Source organism: Cebus imitator, unplaced genomic scaffold (genome assembly GCF_001604975.1).
Source record: "Cebus imitator isolate Cc_AM_T3 unplaced genomic scaffold, Cebus_imitator-1.0 Scaffold29, whole genome shotgun sequence".
Classification (NCBI taxonomy): domain Eukaryota; kingdom Metazoa; phylum Chordata; class Mammalia; order Primates; family Cebidae; genus Cebus; species Cebus imitator.
Genome location: NW_016107344.1, coordinates 5,419,793 through 5,443,659, shown reverse-complemented (window position 1 = coordinate 5,443,659; position 23,867 = coordinate 5,419,793). Strand labels below are relative to the sequence as shown.

Below are 23,867 nucleotides of genomic sequence, written 5' to 3'. Positions count from 1 at the left end.
ATATATATTCTATATATGACAGTTTTGAGTGAGTCAAAGTGCTATTCAGTAAACAAAATAAGCTAAAGCACATGAGGACAGTGCAAATTGGCTGAATTGATTCTGTTTGATAACTACAGGTATTACGTTTCATTATCTGTCAAAGTAACGTTTTTAGTGGTTAGCTAAAATTAATAAATAATGATCACTTGGCTTTTAAATGCTGCACATTCTTCTGTCAAGTTATTTTCTCTCAGCTTGTTGTATTTTGTCGCCTTAGCAGAAAATCCCCTAGATTATTCCTTGTGTATCAATAGAAAGCCACTGAGGAAACAGAAAATGAGAATGGTTTTCATGTGTCTATTCCATGGAGAAAAATGGATCCATGGAAATCATTAAACAAACATAAAATAATGGTGATTATGTTATGTACTATAATTTAGCAATTTTACTGTTGACTGAAACTCCAGTAGAAATGTATAATGTGAATGTTTGTGTCCTGTGTATTAGTCAAGGTTCTCTAGAGATACAGAACTAATAGGATAGATGTAGATATAAAGAGGAGTTTATTAAGGAGTATTGACTCACAGGATCACAAGGTTAAGTCCCACAATAGGCCCTCTGCAAGCTGAGGAACAAGGAAGCCAGTCCAAGTTCCAGAGCTGAAGAACTTGGAGTCCCAGGTTTGAGGATAGGAAGCATCCAGCATGGGGGAAAGATGTAGGCCAGAAGACTTAGCCAGTCTAGTCTTTCCATGTTCTTCTGCCTGCTTTTATCCTGGCCTTGATGGCAGCTGATTAAATTATGCCACCCATATTGAGGGTGGGTCTGCCTTTTGTAGTCCACTGACTCAAATGTTAATCTTCTTTGGCAACACCCTCACAGACACAGCCAAAAACAATACTTTGCATCCTTCAATCTAATCACATTGACACTCAGTATTAACTATTACTCTCTAGAATAAGTGAATTTGTGTGTGTAGCCACTTACACATTGATTTACACCTAAAAAAAATAGAAACTACAATATCGTAGTTTTATAATCCAGTTTAATTGAACAAGCAGTCCATTCCCTCCTAGTGTCAAATGTGTTGTCTGTTAAAATTTTGCACATATAAATAAACATTTGCACCTTTTCCCTGAGAATCGCATTTTCCAGAACATATGAAAAGTAATCATTTCATGTACAAAATGATACATAGGTCTGTTTAAGTCATTGAAATAACAAAACGAAGGAGGCAGTAGATTCAGGCAGCATCTTTCACTTGTCTCCCCATCATGTACAGCCCAGGCCTGCTTAGGAGCCTGAAACCCTGCCCTGTGCTATGGTGGTGCAGTGTGCATTGGTAGTGCAGGTGCTAGGGGACCTGGGGGATGCCAGCAAACTTGGAAAGTAATCTCCAAAGGGTTTCGGATATAGTTCCTTGCCTCCTGGGAAGCCAAACTTGGTCTTGTTGGAGAAGTGTTGTGGCTTTCTTGCCCTAAGCTCTGGTAGATAAAGTGACTTGAAGTCGAGTTTGAGAGAGGAGTGTAGGGGAATGAGTTGACTATATGAAAAACATGAAGGTCTTAATCTGTATAAGACCGCTGATAAAGTATGAGCAATGTGAGGGTGAAAGGCACAGCTGAGCGGGGAAACACCTGGGACTCCAGTTTGTGGAGTACATTATCCCCACAAGGGACTAGCTGGTGATGTCAGGAGCCTTGCTTGTTCATGAGAAAAAAATATCATTTGAAGTCAAAAGGAGACCCCACACTGGGAGCAAATGTTGCTCACAATGCTGCCTCAACCAGCACCTGACCTGGTCCCCCCTGGCGTGACCACTGAAGAGAGATCACACACAGTAAGCAGGTAGTCTCCCAGCAGGACCCAAGCAGCGTGGGGCCTCCTCAGGAGGCAGCCAAGGGATGGTGGCAGTGAATAATAGCTGAAAAAAGAAAAGGCCAGATGACAGAAAATCCCAGCAGAGTTGAGAGAAGGGGCAGCGTCCGGCGTTGACTTGGCCTAATGGAGCTGGGTGACACTGTAACAGCTGTGCTCTTACACACTCAGCCACCTGCTACCTCCTGATATAGTTGCACCTGGAGATGACTGGCATGGAAATACTGTGGGGAAATCTGTCAGGCATCTTTTAATTAAAAATATTTTTATTAAAAAAAAGCTGAAAAGATAGGATTCAGTGCTGCATTCCTTACTCATAGAAAAGTTGGGAAGGAGTTCATGAATAACTTTAAAGTTAATAAGAAATATCAAAATAGTGAAACCCTGTCTCTACTAAAAATACAAAAATTAGCTGGGTGTGGTGGCATATGCCTGTAGTCCCAGTTACTCGGGAGGCTGAGGCAGAAGAATTGCTTGAACCCGGGAGGTGGAAGTTGCAGTGAGCCAAGATCATGCCATTGCACTTCAACCTGGGCAACAGAGAGAGACTCCATCTAAAAAAAAAAAGAGAGAAAGAAAGAAATAGCAAAATAGCATCTCAAAAAGAAATGGCATGAGCTATTAGCAAATTCCTGAACAAAAAGTAGCAAGGCATTCCTTGAAAACAGGCAAAAGCCCAACTAAAAGTTGTTTCATGTAACAAAATAGAATGGGTGACTTCAACTTTAGGTATGGCGTAATGTTTTATTCCATTAGACTAAGTTCTCTCTCTTTCATACATGTACTTTATGAGTTAACTCCAACCCCAAATTCAGTATGGCTTATGCTATCATTACATCAATTTCCTGGAAAAGCAAATCTACCTCCACAATAGTCCCCTAGTATTCATAGAACTGTACAGATTGGTCCACATTGGCTTTGTTTAGGACACATTCATTCCTCAACCTACCACTGTGGCCAGACATATAAAATAGACTGGGCTTATTTTATGCACTCTTATTCTGGAGCCAGAGGTAGTGTCAGCTTTCTTAGAAGCATGTTGCCTTAGAATAGAATGGATATGGTTCCCCTGAAGTAAAAATTAATTTGCTTGTTTTTTTAAAAAATAGAGCCAACTCTATAATTTCAACTTTCTTTATACAAAATGATATTTAAGTTTTATTTCACTGAAAATGATGCAAAAATGCAGTTGCCACTATATGTACCTACTTTAGATACTTAACTTGTAATTGAATAAGATAATGTGCAGAGTGTGGATTGGGTTTTGCTGGCTATGTGGTATTCATATGATAGAGAAGTATCTTTAGCTTATCACAAATATTTCTTGCTGAAAAAAGTCATTATTCATTTGGTTAATAGTTAGTCTTGACTAGTTATAATAGATAGGAAAAAGTGTTATCAGGTGGATTACTACTTATGAAATCCATTCATGAATATGCAGGAAAAATCTGTCACACAGATCAAGAGTGTTTAATTCTCAATGTCAAAACTATGCTATTTTATCTGCACAGAATGGTTGATTTCTGGTATTTCTTTTCATAAAATGATTGCTTCCTGATACATTGTTGAAAGAAGTTATGAAAATTATGATTGGATAATGGCTATTGAGTTTGTCATTGCAAGGAGTAGTGGAAAGAAGTAATGTCATCAAATACAATAAGATTTTTCTGATACTACTAGTAATGAGTGTTACTCCTTTTTCTGAGATTATTGATCAGAAGTCCATTATATCAGAAGAGAGAAATGTACTCGGTTTATTAGTGGAAATTGACTACATTATGTCAGTAGATATCAAGCAGAGCTTGGATGAAACACAGAGAAAGAAACTATCAGCTGTTTCCACTCTATTGACATGGTAAACAGAAGCTTTGAGTAAAGACTACAGCTAAGGAGAGAAGACTAGATATTATATATACGAGTGATCACCAGTTATAAGGCTATCTTCCCTCATTGTTCTGAGGTTCCATTTCCAAAGAGCAATTTCACATCATTATCTTAACAAGCTGAGACTCTTCATTCTAACTGTTTTCTAAAATCATCTGGGGAAGTTCAGCCAAATAGAACAGAGATCTGGTTTACACTTCTGCTTATACGTCAGATTGCCCCAGTTTTGGGGATAACCCCTCAGGTTATTTGAATTAGGTGTTTTACGTAATGTGGGCAGTAATTAGGAATGAAGATTGATTGTTTTCTCACCAACTCTACCTTGAAGGAATGTCACAAGTAAATTTGGGAGATTTTATAGAATTGACCAAGAAAGCGATTACAATAGAAAAAAACTGGGTTTCAAATCAATGAAATATAACATATTTTGTTTAGTGGCTCAACTATATTCTTTATACCACAAACAAGATATTTCCATATTGATGTGGTAATAAGCAACATAAATGAGTCTTTAGTGCACAGAAGATTCAGGACTAGCAAATGGTAAACTGATTTTCTTACCATTATTTGAATTACTATTAGAGCTTTGGGCAGCTTTGTTTTCTTGATGATATTCCTATACCTAGCTGCAGCCAAGAAGATTTGAGCCTACTCAAGTTAATGCTGAATATTTGTAAAGGGAATCCATTAACATAACCCCTAATAGTTTGCTTACATGGAGCTACTCAGCAATATATTTGGTATCTGAAGAATGTAAACTAACCTCTTTAGAGCCAGAGGGTCAAAATTTTTGATACAATCTAAAAATATCATTCTTTGATTGAAAAAAAACAGTAAGTTTGATGCTTTTTCAACACTGGATTTTCTCCCAACGTTGAGAAATTACGTTTAACTAGAAGTACTAAAAATAATATTCAAATAGTATAATTTTAAAAAAAAAGTATATTAGAAATACATTCATTGTTATCTATTATAAAAATTGTGAATAATTTTGAAATGGAAAATGAAAAAATGAGAATTAAAGAGAAAGAGGGACACAGAAGAGAGAGAGACAGAAAGACAGACTGAATGCTAACAATTGTAGGGAATGTGAGCAGTTTTCTAGTACACCTTCTGTGTTCTCTGACTCTAATGATCTAACATCTTTGAACTATTTTACACTCAAAGTAATTGCATTGCTGATAGTACTGCGTATTATTCTTGGCTCTAAAGGTGTAAATAAATTTTGTACAATGGAAGTAAAGTTTCCTTCAAAAGTCACTTTTTCATATACTAACAAATTCATTGCTCATTTCCTGATTGCTTATGTATGTATCCTCTCTGGCGTCTTCTTTAACTAATTTTAACACCTTATCAGTTCCCTCATTAATTAGTTAAATGAACTATTTTACTTAGGTTTATTTTATATTTGTATGAGAGTTATGATTTTACCTTTTTAATGAAATTGGGCTTTAACATGTCTATCCAGTGAAAATATTTGGTTTTCCAGTATTTGAGTGTTTTATATGAATTTTGCATCTGATAAAGCATTTATAATGGTCCTTAATGAGAAATTTTCCCATAATTTCACCATCTATGTTTGACAAAAAATCTGGAATATTATTTGACCTCATCTTCTCTGTTTAATATTGTATCTTCACAGCTCTTGATTACCTGAAACATAGTAGGTAGTTTCTTAATAAATAATTTTGATGGCTATAGTTTGAATAAACAAACAATTGAAAACCCTGTTGCCTTTTCTAATGACATACAGTAGTAAACTCTGATTTACTAATACATCAAGCAGTCAACAGTAAGACAAGAAAATGACTAGTATAAATGACATGGACTTGATCTAGATGTAAACCATCCTACCTAGAGTGGTGTCTATATTTGCAATGACTTCAATGACATAACACTTTTGACTGATATAAATTAATTACTTAATGCATTTTAAAGAGTATATTTTATTTTTATTTAAATGTTGTCATGGATCTTTGTATTTTTAACTTAGTGTAAAATTATTTGTGGTGTACCGACCATTTACCAAGTGGTGTGCAAACACAAGAAATTCATGAAGCAGTCTAAGAAATTTTGGAGGCTTAGGGGAGTCTAGTAAATATACTTTAAGAACTAGTCACACATGCATCCTTTTACAGATGATGATGATAGCACAGTTGAATATGACAATTTTTTTTCTGCTGAAAAAAGTTTCAGGCAGTGAGATTTGCCAAACCTTTTAGAAACTACAAAGGAAAGGGTCCTTGACTCTGTGAGAGGAACTTAAGGAAGACTCCACAAATGACTGAATGCCTGACGGAAGCCTGGGGGAAAAAACAAAAAAACAAGCAAAAACAGCACAAAGGTTATAACAACAAATTAATTAGTGATAATTCTGGGGTATAATGAATTGTTTTTACTTGATTTTCTATTCATCTTTCATAATTTGAAATATACAATTTTGTGTATTATCTTCACATAGTTGTAACTTAAATTATAGGCTCTTTTATTCCATTAAAATAATCTAAAAGTTATTTTCAAGACCCCAAAACTCATGGAATGAATTAGGAGAATTTTCTTGATCTAAATTATTACTGTGTGATAAATTACTGAAAAATTATTTAGAAGGTAATGAGAAAATATCTGGACTTTTGATATATTTTGTAATTATACCCAAAAGAAAAACAATAAAAACCTGAATGTTTTGCTTTGGATTGTTAAATAAGATTTGATTTAGATTTAGTGGGCTTTCTTTTCTTTACTTTAAATATTTGCAGTTTGACTTTCTCTTGTGATTAAAAAAATTCTTTGGAATAATATAATATAAAATATTTCACACCTAGGTTATTTCTTCAGTCTAGAAACACTATTTATATGGATGTAGATCCATTTGGCATAAATCCTGTCTGCCTCTAGAAGTGTGCTTATTCTGCACAAACTTTGCCATAAAGTAGAAGTAGTTAAGATTTCCTCTGGGCTAAAATATGACAAGTAAGCATCTAACTTACAAATATATTCCACTTTCTCTCTCTCTCTTTCTCTCTTGAACATCCACTGATTTATTCCCCTTTTGACATATAATTGTATTATATAATAGGCTATAAATATTTATTTTACATAAATACTATATACAGGTATACTAACCATATGTGGTAAATAATTATGTTTTTTTTAATTTAGATGAAGCCGTATTTAAGAACTAAAATTTTTCTTTAAAACTGTAAGTACTTTTAAATTAGTAATATTTATTATACCTAGTACATTAGTATTATATTTAAAATATATATGGAAAAAATATAGCCTAACAAAGGAAAAATACTCTTTTAAACTTATAAAATGTTGAACTATAGGCTATAATAAACACTGCATTACTGGATGAAATCCTTTACTGATAAAAAGGAATTTGTTTATTATTTTGCTCAGCCTTTATTTATCAAAGGAAGCAAAAATAATACAAACTAGCATTCCCTGTAACTTTGGAAATTGTTGTCTATATAAGCTATTGCAATTCATAGGCATTGTTTTTGGTCAATAATTGTACAAGTTATAACATTTGAAAACATATGCAATAATTCACAAATGAAATATATATTTTGTCTATAATCTTTTATATTTTAATGAAACTGTTTTTTACGTTTTCTCGTCAAATTTTTTGCATACTAAAGTTAGTAAATAAACTATATAATTGTTATCCTTCTGTGTTTATAGAATTTACTATTTAAATGTTAAATGAAGATGTAGAAAGAATAACTATACAGGAACATTTTTTTTTTGTTAAATCTTCTCTCACCCCCTTTCTTTTTTATATTCAGTCATAAATTACACTAGTAAGTCAAACTTGACACTTTACTCTGCAGATTCTCATCTCCCTGCCCCTTCGAAATTATTTCTGTTTTTCCTTGCCTACTTTCTCTCTATCCCTCTCACTCACCCATTCCACACCAGCCCACATGGTTCTGGCCTCCCTTCTCTTCTCTTAGAAATCTATACTCTGCTGGTACGCCAATAACCCTGGCTTCAACAATTATTTACAAACTATACCACAAGCTAAAACCTCACTCCTGAGGTGAAGAGCTCATTCCTCAATCTCAATCTCTATGTATGACAATGACTGATATTTAGTATATTCTATTTAAAGTAATTATCTTGTCCAACAAATTTATCCCAACTTCTGAAATTTCCTATATTGGCTTCACTATCTATATGGTAACTTATGTTAATAAATTGGTGGCTGAAACAGATTCTCCCTTTTCTTCACTCTCACCATCCAAGTAGCTTCCATATATGAAAAATCTCATTCTGAAATGTCGTTAAAATGGCCTCTAATCTTCATGTTGCTCAATTTTAACCTATCCTGCCTCTTTCTAGGAGTCTTCTTTTCATATAAACTTAAACATTGTCCTATTTAAAAATCTGAGAATTCTGTGAATTGGTTTCCCATGTTCTGTAATATCAAGATCCAATGCCTTACAAGTCCACCAAAACTCTCTTTAACAATGCTCTGTTATGTTCAATCAGCGTGTTTCTACTTGTCCCCTTTTACCCTTTTCTTCAGTTTTTCCCACAGAATAGTGTATGTATTACCTGTATTGCAGTTAACTTACTTGCTACATTGTCTGTCTCTACCCATGACTTTCTGTGTCTAGCCAAGCACTTATGTAAGAGAAACAGTCATAATCTAAATTTATATGTAAACACAAACTATTAACAATTGTTAATATGTGAGTAGAAATTATAATTTTTAAGAATTTCTCTAAGCACACAACTATCATGTAAATAGAGGAGAGATTCTACTTCAGAATATTACAGTAGTTATTTACCGTTTTGGAAATACTTGTAGCGTCTGTGTCAGTGCTGCTTGTGGTATTTGAGTTGTCAACCTAACATTCATAGTTTTTGTTTTTATGCCCATGGTTCATCTATAAACAATGATATATTTATTTAATACTCTTAAAGGTCAAATATTTCTAAAAAATTAAAATTGTGTTTTAGTTCTTTGCTCACAAACATAAGCCACCAATGGACCTATGTTACCAACCTATCAACTGCTTCTTTGTTTGTTTTTAAATGAGGTAATGATTAAGGGAAACCTTTGTTAAGAACTAAGTGACACAGATTGCAAATGTATTTTATAATTCTGAGATTTAAAGGAAAGTTTGAAAATCATATACAGTATTACTAATGTGAAATAAATATTTTAATCAGAACAGTGAAAACTCATTTTTTTTGCAGAATAGCATAGATGATTTCAAAATAGAGTAATATAGTAATATTCCTAAAAACTGAGAAAGCTTGCTAATGTTACCTAAAATTCAAATTATATTTTTTCTATTCCATTGAGAGTTATACTGTCTTCAGTAGATGTGATAAGATGGAACAAGATGTCAAAAGTATGTATAATAAATTCAGTCATATGAAATTTCATTGTAAGTGAAGAAAGTGTCATGTATGAAAGCCAAAATATAAATTTTTGCCTCTTTTGTTAGCATGCTATTCTAGGCCTGAAAGAATGAAGCTTTAAATAAACTCTATTTAAAAGAAATTATTATTCAAGATAAAATGAGAACAATAAGATTGTATTTTCCCTCATAATTAATAAGATAATTATTTCATAAGATTTAGAAAATCTAAAATAAGCAGAATTAAAGAAAACAACATATCAATACTAACAATTTTAATATTAACTTGTATGTTCTAACTCTGTTTTCTTGGTTTACAAATATAGCTGACACCTTAATCAAGTGGGTCCTGAAGGGTGCAAAAAACCGCAGAGATTTTTCTTATAACTGCCCCTGTGAACCTATGCCTTTCCTTGCCCACTGAATAAAATCAAAGACAAAGATCATTATTTTTCTGATAAGTTTTAGATAAAAATTCCCCCAGGACACTTGAGTCACAGAAATTGCTTCACTTCTTTAATTAAAATGTCCAGTCTTATCCAATACTTACTAGGTGAATCCTCTGGAACCCCAGTGATTGCTTAATAAGTGGATAGTTCTCGTGGGGTATTGAGAAGGAAAGAAAGTATACAGTATATTTACCTACCAAAAATTCCCTATGTGAAGCCACTTAGCTAATTACCGTTTTTTACCCAGTTATTTTAGTTCCTTGAGAGATTTTGAAACACTGGGTTAATTTAGGGGCATCAATTGATTAGCATGATCATCTTGTTAAATGATGTCCTGGGTAGCTGTGATAATTTACAAAAAATCTCTCGTGTAAATTTTCAAAACTTTGGCTTATTTCTTCCAGAATTCCATTCCAAGACTTTTATCAGCAATTACTTTAGACAAGAAGATAGTGTTTTGTGTGATCCTGAGCATAAACTTTTGTAGATTTCCTGAATTTTTAATATGCCCATTTAGAAAAGCTATTCAAAGCAGGAAAACTTATTATACCTCAATGTCCTCATCTAAAAAAAAAAAAGAATAATTATTCTATTCTTCACTGAACTATGAGAATTAAATAATATATTTAATAGCTTAAAAATGAAAGCATGAAATCACGAGTTTATTATTGTTGCAACCATATAAAATCTTAGGCAGTGTGCAGGAATTCAAGGCTATCTCAATAGGCTGGATCAACTGAATTTGGTCTTACCTTTTAGTATCCAGAATTTAATATAAATATCTATCATGGAGCTGATGATCAATAATTGATTTAATTCATGAAAAGGGGCAATTGTCATATTACTTTTCAGTATTAGTAATTATAAGGGATATGCAACTAGTGCCAACATTTGGTCACTTTAGATTATAAATAGAAGAAAGAACCACCCCCAAGTCCAGTGCATAGTACTCTTATTCACATAGGATTTTAAAAAATTGGTTCAAAATAAAAGGTGTGATTTTAAATTTATAAAACTCAAAGAGCACTGCTATATTATCAGCATTGTTACTCATATAAGCATGTGGTCTTCATGCCACATTTTAAAAACTAGCATGTAGATTACATCACTTTCTGTTGGACTATGCAAAGCCATTTCTTGAAGATTTATGACAAACATAATCTATCCTAACCTTGGAATTGAACCAACCCAGATAATCACTTCTATGTTCTCTATGTGGTTTGGAGGTAGGAAGCAAATTGAATTTACTGAAAGCAGAAAGAATGTAAGCAAAGCAGTTTTCAGTGCTCTCTTAATTTTCTCTTTCAGGGTAGCCATGGTATAGTTAGTTTTGCAGTTTTGCATTCTCTAGTTATTTTATTAAGGCATATTATTATTGCAAATAATGTAGTTATGGGAATCAACAGAGATAACAAATTAACTACAAATTATTGGTAACAAAGATTTCAAGGCAATTAAAGAAATCATATTATGAGCCTTGATTTAAAACTCAATATAGTTCAGCAGTGTTTTATTTAAGCCATACGGAAAGACAACATGACTCAATGATTAAGTGTAAATTCTGGAGCCAGACTGCCTGGCTTTGAAGTCCTTGTCATTCACATACTGTGTAAACTTGGATTATTTAAATTGTCCGTGTTTGAGTTTTCACAAATGGCAAACATGAATGGCCGTATAGATTTTGAATTTTTAGAGCATTTGTGAGAATAACATGTATAAAAAGTGAGTTATTAATTATTATATAAAGTTATATCTTTATATAGTACCAGGACTAATGGGAACAAGATGCAAAAAGAATAATTTCAATTCAGTGTAAAGACTGTATTACTAGTCAACTTCAGCTCTTTCAGTTGGTAGAAAGTTTCCTTTGACAGGAGGAATGAGCACATTGGAGATTTATAAGGATATTGAAGAGGGATTTGCACAATAGAAATCTCACTGAAATACACATACATTTTTTCTAATATTCATATTATATTATTCTCAAGGTGAGAATCTTTATAATGATAACTTCAGCTGTACCTAATAATACCCTGGTTGAGACTCATAAAATTTAAACAAGGTAATATTGTCAGGAATTCTACTTTCATATTTCTTGACTGCAGCAAAGTTTAAACTTCTAACTTTAATGCATTTTTTTCTTATTAAATTATAAATTATTTCCATGAATAATTTAATATTCATGAAAATATTAAAATTATTTTAATTTAATGTTTTTAAATTAATTTTTTATTGATTTTATACACTTTAAATGATCTTTAAGATCATTTTAGTGTTCAAATTAAAAAAATAAAAAATCTCTCTTGTCTGCATATTAATGTAATGTATAGGTTAAATTTATTTTTCTGATCATTTCAAGTGTGTCTCTTTAAGTACATAGAGCATATAGTAAATATTTCTTCAAATGAACATAAAAAAATAAATATATCAAGAATGTGAACGAAGGTTCTTTGCAAAGGAATCTGCAAAAAGATGTTTTTCTGGTGAGCAGTTTGCACACAAGAAGACACAGCGTCTGGTATAAAAGGAAGGTGCTCTCCAGAGAACAAAGAAAGGGGTTTAGATTTCATAGCAAAAGTTCTCACCCAGATTTCAATCAAGCTTGTTTATACAAATTAATAATTCAAACTTGCTAAGTGCCTGCCAACAGAGCCGGGTTCTCATTGGCTGGGGCAGATGAGCTCTGGTGGGTTGGCTTAAATGAGCTTTGATTGGTTGGTTTCCAAGCCTCAAACTATACATCTTTGTGAGATAGTTATTTCAAAAAGCAAGTGGAGGTAGGGTGTATTGTGGTTGCAGTTTATCTTGGCACCAGCAACAGGAACTGGTTTGGCTTGATTACAGAAAGAGAGGTCCTGAGTTACTTTCACAACATCTTTCTGAGAACGTAGAGTACATTACCACTCCCTCACCCAGCCATGGCTGCTTGCTTCTATTTCAACTCACCTCAGTTAGCCAGAGTCCACTGAGGATCCATCTATTTGAATAGATCCTCTGTAATAGATCCTTTAATAAAACTTGTTGCTATTAAAATGATAAGGCATAATATATTGGAAATACTTAACAAACAATCGTACATACTTTTTCATTATATATATATAATGGAAAAGCTATGGTATTGAATTCTCTCTTTCAATACTGTAGTTCTCCAGAGTTATTTTACTTCTTCACTATTTACCCTTTAAAATATTACAATACCATTGTAAACACATCAGTTGACTGAAAATGCTCTTCAAGTATACCATGATAAATCTATGTCCTTTCTCTCAGTTCTCATTGTCCTTGAGCTTTCTATATTTTGTTAATTAGCCTCTCTTTAAAATGTTCCTGTCGTTGCCTTCTCTGTCTCACAAGTATCTCCTTTTCTTCCTGTTCTAGGATGAGCCCATGTTAGACAAACATAAAAGAAATTTAATAACCTACTAAAAAGTCTTCAGATCATATCTGTTCAATACTTACCTTTCATGAATTTAGGTTTCTGGCTTCCTGTCAAATATTTCCAATATATTGTGCTTTATCATTCCAAAAGCAACAAATCTTATAAAAACTCATTGTGCTCTACAATGTGTTAATTCTCTCTTGAACTTTTCCTTACTGCAACAGATATTATCTATTTATTTTGCAACCACATTGCAAATTTGTATCAAAATGTCGGTTGGCATTTAAAAACTCTTGTCCCTGAACCCATTCTTTTATATATTTTGTTTCTTTTGCCAAAAATGTCATCTGTCTAACCCTGACCAGAGTCATCATTGTCACCCAAGCATATCATACATACTTCTGATGTTCAAATTGTCTGCAACTGTTCCTTCATTATTACATTTAATTTATCCACCAACTCATTCTTGGAAATTTATTTACCTACTCTAGTCCTTAGTACTATCCCAAAAAACAAAGTTAAGTGTAAAGGTGACATAAAGTCCCTGTACAGTAAAATAAATATTAGTTACATTTATATTCTTGATAATGATTGAACATTTTCTTGTGGTGTGAATTCTTTTTCACTTTTTTTTCCGTTTTTACAATTAATTATTAAAATATGAGAACCAACACAATATAAATTAGCCAAAGAAGTCTTTGCATTTAACCAATGCTCTGTAAATGTTGTTTACATTCTATTCTACCTATTTGCATGTACAGTGTCTTACAAATGTAAATATGATATACTTGAGTTTCTTGTTTCTGTTTATGATAATAATTAGGTAAATAATTGATTCTTTCACAAAAGGAAAGGTGTGTGTTTTCCCCAGAACAGAACCAAAGACAAAAGCTAATGGACCAAGGCTTTTTTGTGAGATATGCAGTCTCAGGACTACAAATATGAGGGGGGACAGGAAATGAGGACAGGAAGTAGGGAAAAGATATGCAAGGTGGTGTGTTTCTCAGCTATTCACAGATTAACAAGAAAATGGAGTTGGCAGTTTAATAAGGACAGATGTTTTCTAAACACGTCACATGGAACTACTGTGATGTGGAGCTGTCAATCAATATGATGAATTGAAAGGAATTAGCTGCCAAATCATCTTGTCTTCTTTTTCTCAGAGGTCAAAGTTTATCCCTCTGTACATTATGTCTGCCTCTTCTAAATTACGTAACCAACTCTGATTGGCTGGTTTGTATTCTAGATCATAGTACAGTAAAACCCTTACTGTGTTTACCAGCAGAAATGCCCTCTTTGCTAAAACCCAGGATCTCTTGCTCAACAAATCCTAAAGGAGTGGGAAAGCAAAGCACACATTCATAAGTGGATTACTGGGAAGAGTGGTTAAAAAGGCTAATCCTAAATCCACAGTTTGTTTTCCTTATGCATAAATTTTAACAACTGGGGATATATAATCAAATACCAACTGTTGGTTCAATCCATATGCTGTATCTTGGAGAACCATGCAGCAACTTTGCATTGAACTATAGTCAAAGCTGGTGTTTTATTTGAAGTTTCATGAGGTATGTGGTGAGACCAATGAACACTATGTTCATGAGCCTATTGTTGTCATAAAATACATTCATTTTTCCAAGGAATTTTTTTAGGTATATGATACCAATGAATCAAAAATTTTCTAGACAACTGGATGATATTGAAGGGCATAGAGACAAACCCATATGCAGAGTATTTATCTATTCCAGGAAATGTAAATGTGTGCCCTGCTCCAAGGATGAAGGAGACCTATGTAGTTTACTTCCACCAGCTGGCTTATCTCTCCTAAAGAAGTGTGCCATATTAAGAATTAGCAATGTTATAGTAAGTTCAGACTTTGTAAGGGAAAACTCATATTTTTAGGTCCATTCATAACTTCAATTTTTCCTGTCATGGTCATCTGTTTGTGGGCCTATTGTAGCAACTTTGAGATGGCTAAAGAGTGAAAATCGCTATTGTTCCTAGTGCAAATTATTCTGTTTACCCAATTATGGAGAGCCTCCTCTGTAATGGATCAAGAAAGATTCTTTGTGATCACTCCAGTATTATCATTAGGTCATCCCAGACATCCTTGCCAGTGATCGTCCTCTATTGTTCCTTTCTGGCATCTCAAAAGCTAGCAAAGCTAGTTGTCAGTGCCTGGAAAGCTGTGTGTATTCCTAACTTAGGCCGTCTCACTCTTTCTTCATACAAAGTAGGTATGCAAGTGTACTGCTCACAGCTTTGCCTACTAAATGGATTTCCTTGAATAACTGTCACGACTAGCATCAATATGTCATGCTAATGCGCTTCTCACCTAGACCAAATTCTCTCCTTTTTCTCAAATTTGTTGTAAGGGGCCCTGTTTAAGACCGTAAGTTTGATGTGAAGAATAGCCATATACTTCTTATGCAGAGGATGGCCTTGCCACGTCAGTTTATATGTGTGCAGCAGGATTTTATCACTCATAGTAACTGGTTTCTCTTCTCAATATTCTTATCCCCCATATATTCTTCCAGAACTCACTGATTTGCATGTCATATTGTGCAAACTTAAGGGAAGCTTGCACAACCACCTGGATTTGCTTGCTGTAGCTCCATTAGAAACCGATAGTCTGAAGAGCCATGCAGCAACTAGAGTTGAATCACATTTCTAAGTGCTTTTAAAATTCAAAGATATTCAATAAATATGTTCCTAATTTGTCATGGTTCGACATTGCTCTTTACTTAGAGAATCTCCACTGCTATGCTCCAGACAAGAAAACTATTGAAAAGTCTACAGATGCTGAAAATCCTTGAAAATCATAGAATTTATCTCTCAACTTCTGACATACATGTGTATAACTAGGTTATGTAGAATAATTCCTGGTTCCTATTCAATGAATCTAATTAGCATGGTGACAGTATCAATATAGTGGATGCCTGTGCTGTTTTGTAGGATGTCAGGGCAATCAAGGGTTTGTAGACTGTATTAAATAAAAAAAAGACAGCTCTGAGAAAATGAAAGAGCTCTGTGAAACTATACTGTCATCTTTGTCTATTAAGACAAGCTGCTTTTATACTTCCCTGATAATTTTATGATAATAAACATTGAGAAGAAAGCATTTGTCAAATCAATAGTCTTATACCAAAGCCCTGGGCAACTATGAGGCTCTTCTCGTTCCTGGGATTATCACATGGGGGTTGTTCCATGCCTGGGGGGATATCTTCCTCCTCCTTTCAGTCTTCCTGAGTTTGGCTTTTGTTTCTTTCTTTTGGCCAAATCTAGAAACGCTTTGTAGATGAATCACAAAAAAAATGTGTGATTTTTATTGCATTCGTAATATCAATTGCTGCAGACCAAATTCCTTCAGCTTAAGCAATAATCTTTATGACAGACATTATGTAGGATACCTCTGGCACCAAAGACTAAATGCAGCATTGGGTCGCTTATAGTCAATGGTGAGTGTCCAGGCCTTGTGCACAAGCCACATGTGACACTAGATAGAAAAAATTGTCTTACAGAGGAATTGGGCAATACGGATAGTTATTTTTTTTATTCGTCAGACCACTGATACTGTTTTAGAGAGGCAATGGCACTAGACGTTTTTAGTTGGACAGGTTCACAGTTTTCCACATACCCCTCTAAGATATCCCTAATGTCAGCGGTTCCATTCAGGGATTGGTGGTAAAGATGAGCATAATTACATATAAATAATAGATATATACTAATAATATATTCAATAGTGGGGCCATAACATTGACGTTTATAGGGGTTCAGAAGAACCCAGTGATGCCTGGACCTGACAACATCTCAATGGTGGTGATCTCAGATCCAAAAGCAAAAAGTAGTATTTGTTTCCCTGCATCCTAGTGCCACGTGTTGCAAGTGTCAATGTGGCCTTGTACCACATAGCCAAAAAGTCCAAGAAGTACATTTCTTTCTACCTCTCCATTTTACTCTGATCTTGGCATGTGATCTCTGATCTCTGGGGAGCATAGGAACTCAGGAAAACACCTGGTCTTGGTTTTAAAACCCAGTCCTGAGGTCCGTGTAAAAGTTTGCAGGGCTTCACAATTCATCCTTAGGCTTACTGGGAGGAAGGAATGGCATTTGTGTCAATAACAGAGGCTATTGTAGGGCAGACCCTAGGGGGCCTCCTAGGCAGGAATTATTTGGTGTGGAGCACATTAATCTTCTCCTTGGAGATCTCATTATTAATCAAACTCAGAGATCTCTTGGGGAAGATCCTTGCCTGGGTCGATCAGGAGAGGGCACCCAGTGATCGCTTTTATGCCAGACTTCCTATTGGTCAATCTTTGCTGATATGACCATGACTGCTTTTTCCGTGGTGAGGAATTTGTCAGTTAAAACTTGCGTTAAGTTGAAGTTCTACAGACCTGAGTTCCTGAGGAGGTTTAAGGGGACTCAGTAACCACAGGGAATGGTACAGATAAACCTAGAAATCTAATCTCATCATCTGCTTTTCTCATCCTTTCTGTGTAGATCCAAAGGACAACAGGGTGGCCTGCAGGACTGCTATATCCACTACAAGACATGTTATTCAGTGGCAGCAGTGAACTCACCATGGGTGGGTCAAACCTGTTGTAACTCAAATAATCACCAGCTGAGGATGGCGAGGGTATTAGGTGTCCTTGTCCTCTGACAGCCTGCCTTTCCCCTCCTCCTTAGGCAGTCAACGCACTCTGGAGGATGGGACTTTTAGTGACGCACTTAGCAAGGCACCAATGTCCCTCGCTAAGTTTAACAATATTTTCTTATTTATTGTGAAGGCAAATTTAACCATGTTCCAAGGATGTATTTGGGCTACTGGACAGATCAATCTCTAAGGGTTCTATATACTTTATCAATAAAGCCACAAGTCTCAACTACTTGTTGCATTGTAGAATGCCCATTTATGTCAAGGACTGGCTTGGAGCTAACTGACAACATTTTATGCAATTCAGTGCTTGGGGTGTCCAAAGACAGGGGAACATGAGTAATAGCTAGGTACCTGCTTCCACAACTTCTTCAGAGTCTTTTCATCAGATTTCTAATTTGAGTCACAGATTAGCTTTGGTCAGGGGGTCAGGGGGACTAACTAAAGAGAAGGACCAAGGTTCCCCTGAAAATCAAAAGTTTTCTGCAAATAATGTTTTTTTTTTTTTTTACTTTTAATAATGTCTTATTATTTGATTTTTAAATAAATTATCAGTGAGGTATCCTTTTGAGGAGTTCAGTTGACTAGATAATATCGCTAATATTATCACTACTATTCTGTTGATCAAATGACAAAATTTGTCTTCACACATCTTCAATTCATAAAAAGTCTTCAGAAATGTTTCATTTTTTTGAGGGTAAAGCCATCCCTTTTTATCTTTTTATTTATGTTCTATAGTAGACTACTTAGCATATATGATAGATTTTAATTGAATGACTAAATCATTTTCTTGAATGACTGTGGGCTATGCTTCATCCATCAGCTTCATGAACTAAGTTTGTTTTAATAAGCATGAAAAATTGATAAATTTGAAAAGCAGCACATTGTGGTATACAAAATTCTGAAGATTCTCCAATCTACCAAGGTGTCTGGATTATTCAAATACTTATCTAGTTATTACTGTGAAGGTACTTTGCAGACAAAAATTAATTAGAATGGCTAATTAACCAATGTTAAGATAGAGCGAATATCCAGGATTAGTCAAGTGTAGTGACATGAGTCTCTAAAAGCAGAAGAGGAAGCCAGAAGAGCCAGTCACAGACATGGGACAGTAAGAAAGGAGAGAAGCAGCAGAAGAGGATGAAAGAGAGATTCCAAGCATGAGAAAAATTAAACTTGACATTGCTGTGTGTAAAGATGGAGGAAGGAGGGCAAACCAACCAAGGTGAGAAAGGTGTCAAAGCTGAGTGACCTCCAGCCAGCAAGAAAATGAGGACCTCAGTACTATAATCACATAGAAGCATACTCTACCAACAACGTGAATGAACTGGAAAACAGATTTTTCCTGGCTGGGCATGATGACTTGTGACTGTAATAATACCAGCACTTTGGTAGGCCAAGGTGGATGGTTCACCTGAGGTTATGAGTTCAAGACCAGCCTGGTTCACCTGGTGAAACCCCATCTCTACTACAAATACAATAATTAAGCCAGGCATGATGACACGCACATGTAGTCTCAGGTACTATGGAAGCTGAGGCAGGAGAATCACTTGAACCTGAGAGATGGTTGTTGCAGTGAGCCGAGACCATGCCACTGCAAACTTCAACTTGGGTGACAGAGCAAGAGCTTGTCTCAAAAACAAAAACAAAAACAGATTATTCCCACAGATTCCAAAAATGAAGGAAACTTGCCAACACCTTGATTTTCACCTGGTAAAACCTGAAGCAGAAAACTCTCTGAGCTACACTCTGCCCGGACTTTGGACCTCCAGAACATCAATGTAATAAATACATATTTTTTAAGGCTACACAATTTATGGTGATTTGTTACAGCAGCAATAGGAAACTAAATCAACTCATTTATATTAAAAAATCAGAAAAATACCAAAGTTATTTAATGGCTCTGTTACATGTGCAAATGGGATAGACTTCTGTGATGGAGGCACATGGGAGCGACAGCTTGAGTGGCCAAGGAAAGATGGGTCAAAGTCAGAATGGTGGTCATGATCCTGGAGGAGGCAAGAATCATAACACAGACAAGAGAAGTATGAACCTCTTGTACCAATGAGAGTGGGGGGGGGAAAAAAAGAAAACAAAGGGACTAGGTGCTACCAACAAACTGCCACTGGTGACACCTCACATTCAGTGCCTGTTAAAATTATTGAAGTTAGAATTAAAGACTATCTTCTCATAGAGGAAGAATTCATTAGATATGAGGAACAAATGAAACCATTAGAAGAAAAGCAAAAAGAGGAAAGATTGAAAGTGGGTGATCTGAGGGAGACTCTGACATCAGTAGGACCCTCGGAAAAGATCATTGATGATGGTCATATCACTGTATCTACATTTGTTGAGCTCAGAACACTACATCAGCATTCTGTCATTTGTAGACAAGAATCTGCTGAAACCAAGCTGACTGGTTCTGCTCAACCACAAAATACATGCCATGATAGAGGTGCTATTTAGGGTGATGAAGGTGGAAAAGGTCCCCAAGGAGACCAATGCTAATATAGGGGATTGGCCAACCAAATCCAGGAAATTAAGGAATTTATGGAGCTTCCTCTCACACATCCTGAATATTATGAAGTATAAAGTCCCTTAAGGGGATCATTCTCTATGGCCCACCTGATACAGTGAAAACCTTGTCAACCAAATTATTACAAACCAAACCTCAGCCACTTTCTTGAGATTGATTGCCTTTGAACTTTTTCAGAAGTACTGAGGTGTTGGCCCAATTTCATATGGGAATTGTTTCAAGTTACTGAAGAACATGCACCTTGCATTGTGTTTGTAGATGAAATTGATGCCATTAGGACACAAAGATATGACTCAAATCCCGGTGGTAAGAGATAATTTCAGTCAATAATGTTGGAACTGTTGAACCAGTTGGATGGATTCGGTTGATGGGGAGATATAAAATTTATTATGGCCACAAACTAAGTGGAAACTTTGGAGCTAGCACTTATTAGAGCAGATCGTATTGGCAAGAAATTTGATTTCTGACTATCTGATGAAAGACCAAGAAGCATATCATTCAGAGTCACACAAGCAGGATGATGCTGGCCAATGATGTAACCCTGTATGACTCCATCATGGCTAAAGATGACCTCTCTTTTCAACATATACTTCTTACAGATCAAAGTAGATTTTTCCAGCCAATTTCCTGAAAGATATTCTAGAGCAGGAAAAACAGACATCAAGGCAATCTGAACAGAGGTTGATCTGGTGGCCATAAGAGAACATAGGATAAAAGTAACACAATGACTTCAAAAAAATCTAAGTACATGTTCTTTATAAAAAACAGGAAGGCACCCCTTAGGTACTCTATCTCTCATATACTATAGTTGGCATCAGGAAAACAGTTGGGAGATTTCCTAAACTCTAAAAGGGGTAAGGCTGGGAGAGTTGCCCAAAGGAATCCATATTCCAGTTGATTTTTATTAGCAAACATCCTCTGTGTCTTTTGGAGCATGATGTGTAATATGGCCATTGGGCAGCCTTTGTTGGTCTCTATGCTCCAACACTGCGTTTCCCAAAAACGTGTGCTCTTTCACGCACAACAAATACCTATAAATACATAAGTAAATAAGTGTATATTTGTAGTATTTGAAGAAATAACAAATAGCCATTTCCAGAACTGAAACCATCCAGGATGAAAATGTGAGATATTGGGACCAGGTTCTGGGGTGTGTGGTAGGCTCAGCACCCCTGCTAGGTTGTGTTCTTCCAAACCCTTGGTCCGTTACCAAGAATGGGAGGGAGGACCCCACCAGATGTGGTGGCTCAGTTAAGTAAATATCAGCCCCCAAAGAGTTTTTGCAGAAGGTTATTTATTTAGGCAGAGAGAGGAAAAGGAGAAAGAAATAAATAGAGAGCAGCTCCCACAAGGTTGTGGAAGGGGATCTAGAAATGGAGTCTGCCCAGGTGTGGGAGAAGGGGACTTTTAACCTGGGAGCTATTCCTGCCCTATTCAAATTTTCTGTCCTATGAAAGGAGTTCCTTTAAACCTACTGCTAGAATGATGGATCTTTGATTTTTTTGCCTGAGTGTGTGAAAGTTGAACAAAGACCTCTAGTCTTCCAGATGGAGATGTGGGTGGAGGTATGGCGCTGGAAATTCTTGCCTTTGAAACTACACCTCCTTGTGACCCAGGAAGAGAATACATTCCCTCAGTATGAACTTCAGTCCTTGTTTCTTTTTCCTGCATCTTAGTTACAAAATATTTTAATGCTCTATGCACTTATGTTTGGTACCAACTTTCATATTTAGTGCATCATACATAGCAATACATGTTATAATATAGCTAGTGCTTCTTTTGTTTGCCTAGAGATACATTAATGGCAGGTACTACATTATTATTTGACAAACTTTCTTGAGACATATTTCTTATAAATTTGTGTAGCTACCAAGAGGATTATCCCATTTGATTTCAATTATTGTTTTATAAAGTAGAGTATATTCTTTCATTAGTTTCCATTTTAGGACTTTGTTGGTGTTAATTTTTAGAGTTTGTTTTTCATTTCTACCTGAATTTCTTTGGCAATTATTATAATTATTTCTACTGTTAAGCTTCAAAATAGATTAATATAAGAGAATATACAGTGCCATGTGTTTTTTTTGTTAATGTTGGTTGTAAGCAACTAGTAAATTATTCAGCCCAGAAGGGAAATGATCTAAATCCTTTTATTAAGCAATAAATGAATGTGAAATCATAATTAAAATTTTACATGCTTCTGTGGAGACCATTTAGACCTCAAATTGCAAAATTATAATGTATTCCTCATTGAATAATGCTAATACTGTCTTTTACTACAAAATAGTCAATGTGGATATGTAAGTAATTTCTGTACTGACTTCTTTCTTTCTACATATACTTTTTATCCCAAATGTCCAGCTGTTTCTGATTATGCATATAACAGACTTTCCTGAAGTATCATTTATGCTTATAAGCATAAGAACAAATGACTAAAAAAATCTTAGGTTCACAGTAAAATTCTTTAGGTCCTGGAAAGCTTTTTTTTTTTTTTCTGAGAAGATAGGGTATAAACTTTTCTCAATTTTCTGTAAGTACAGAATGAGCACCACCTGACATAATATACATACTTTCTTACAGATCGAAGTAGATTTTTCCAGCCAATTTATATGATCAAGTACCCTAGACAGTATACTGCAATGAAAAGAAATAGATCTCAATATGTAGGCATGTTATTGTCTCATGATTTAATATTCAGTGATACCATTTTCTTCTAAGCTGTCAAAAACATATGGTTTTGTAACCATTTAACAGAGCTGTATCTTTTCTCCTATTTCTAGCTCCCACCATTTTCAATGACTTTGCTAGACACCTAATCAGTAAGTGACACAACCAGTAAGTAGAGGAGTTGGCAAATACAGATGTTGGGCAATTTATCAAGGAGGCAGAAGAGATAGGTTTAGACTCTACCAGGAAGTTAATGTATCTAATATTACTAATTATAAAAATAAATGCTACCACTCTAATAATTTATACATGCATATTTAAACTTTGCAAAGTAACATATTTGAAAGTTTGTTAGTTTTGTTAAATCAAAAAAATAGAAGTAGTATTCTTTAGCTGACTAATTTTTTTTGAAACTGAAATTTATAAATGATTTCTGTAGACTCCTTTCTCCTACATTAGTACAGAATATTTATCACATATTAAACTTTTGACCAATATATTCTGTATATTGCCATGATTAAGGAAGAAACTAATATATGATATCAATACTTAAAGAAATTATATTCCATGTTTCTTTCTTTCCCCCTCCCCCCATTTATTTTATTGCCTTTAAGGTTTTGGGGAACATGTGAAGAACATGCAAAATTGTTGCACAGGTACAGACGTGGCAGTGTGATTTGCTGCCTTCCTCCCCATCACCTACATCTGGCATTTCTCCCCTTGCTATCTCTCCCCAGCTTCCCACCCCCCACCGTCCCGCCCCTATTTCCCTCCAACTGACCCCAGTGTGTAGTGCTCCCCTCCCTGTGTCCATGTGTTCTCATTGTTCAACACCCACCTATGAGTGAGAACGTGCAGTGTTTGATCTTCTGCTCTTGTGTCAGTTTGCTGAGAATGATGGTTTCCAGGTTTATCCATGTCCCTACAAAGGACCCAAACTCATCGTTTTTGATGGTTGCATAATATTCCATGGTGTATATGTGCCACATTTTCCCTATCCAGTCTATCGTCGATGGGCATTTGGGTTGGTTCCAGGTCTTTGCTATTGTAAACAATGCTGCAA

General features: G+C 35.1%; 1 protein-coding gene and 1 pseudogene across 1 annotated transcript in view; both read left to right on the top strand.

Annotated features, from left to right (window-relative positions):
* KLHL1 (kelch like family member 1) overlaps window positions 1-23,867 on the top strand; it is a 422,085-nt gene that overhangs the window by 209,925 nt on the left and 188,293 nt on the right. The window lies entirely within an intron of this gene.
* Window positions 19,583-23,867, top strand: part of LOC108300698 — a 10,354-nt pseudogene continuing 6,069 nt past the window's right edge.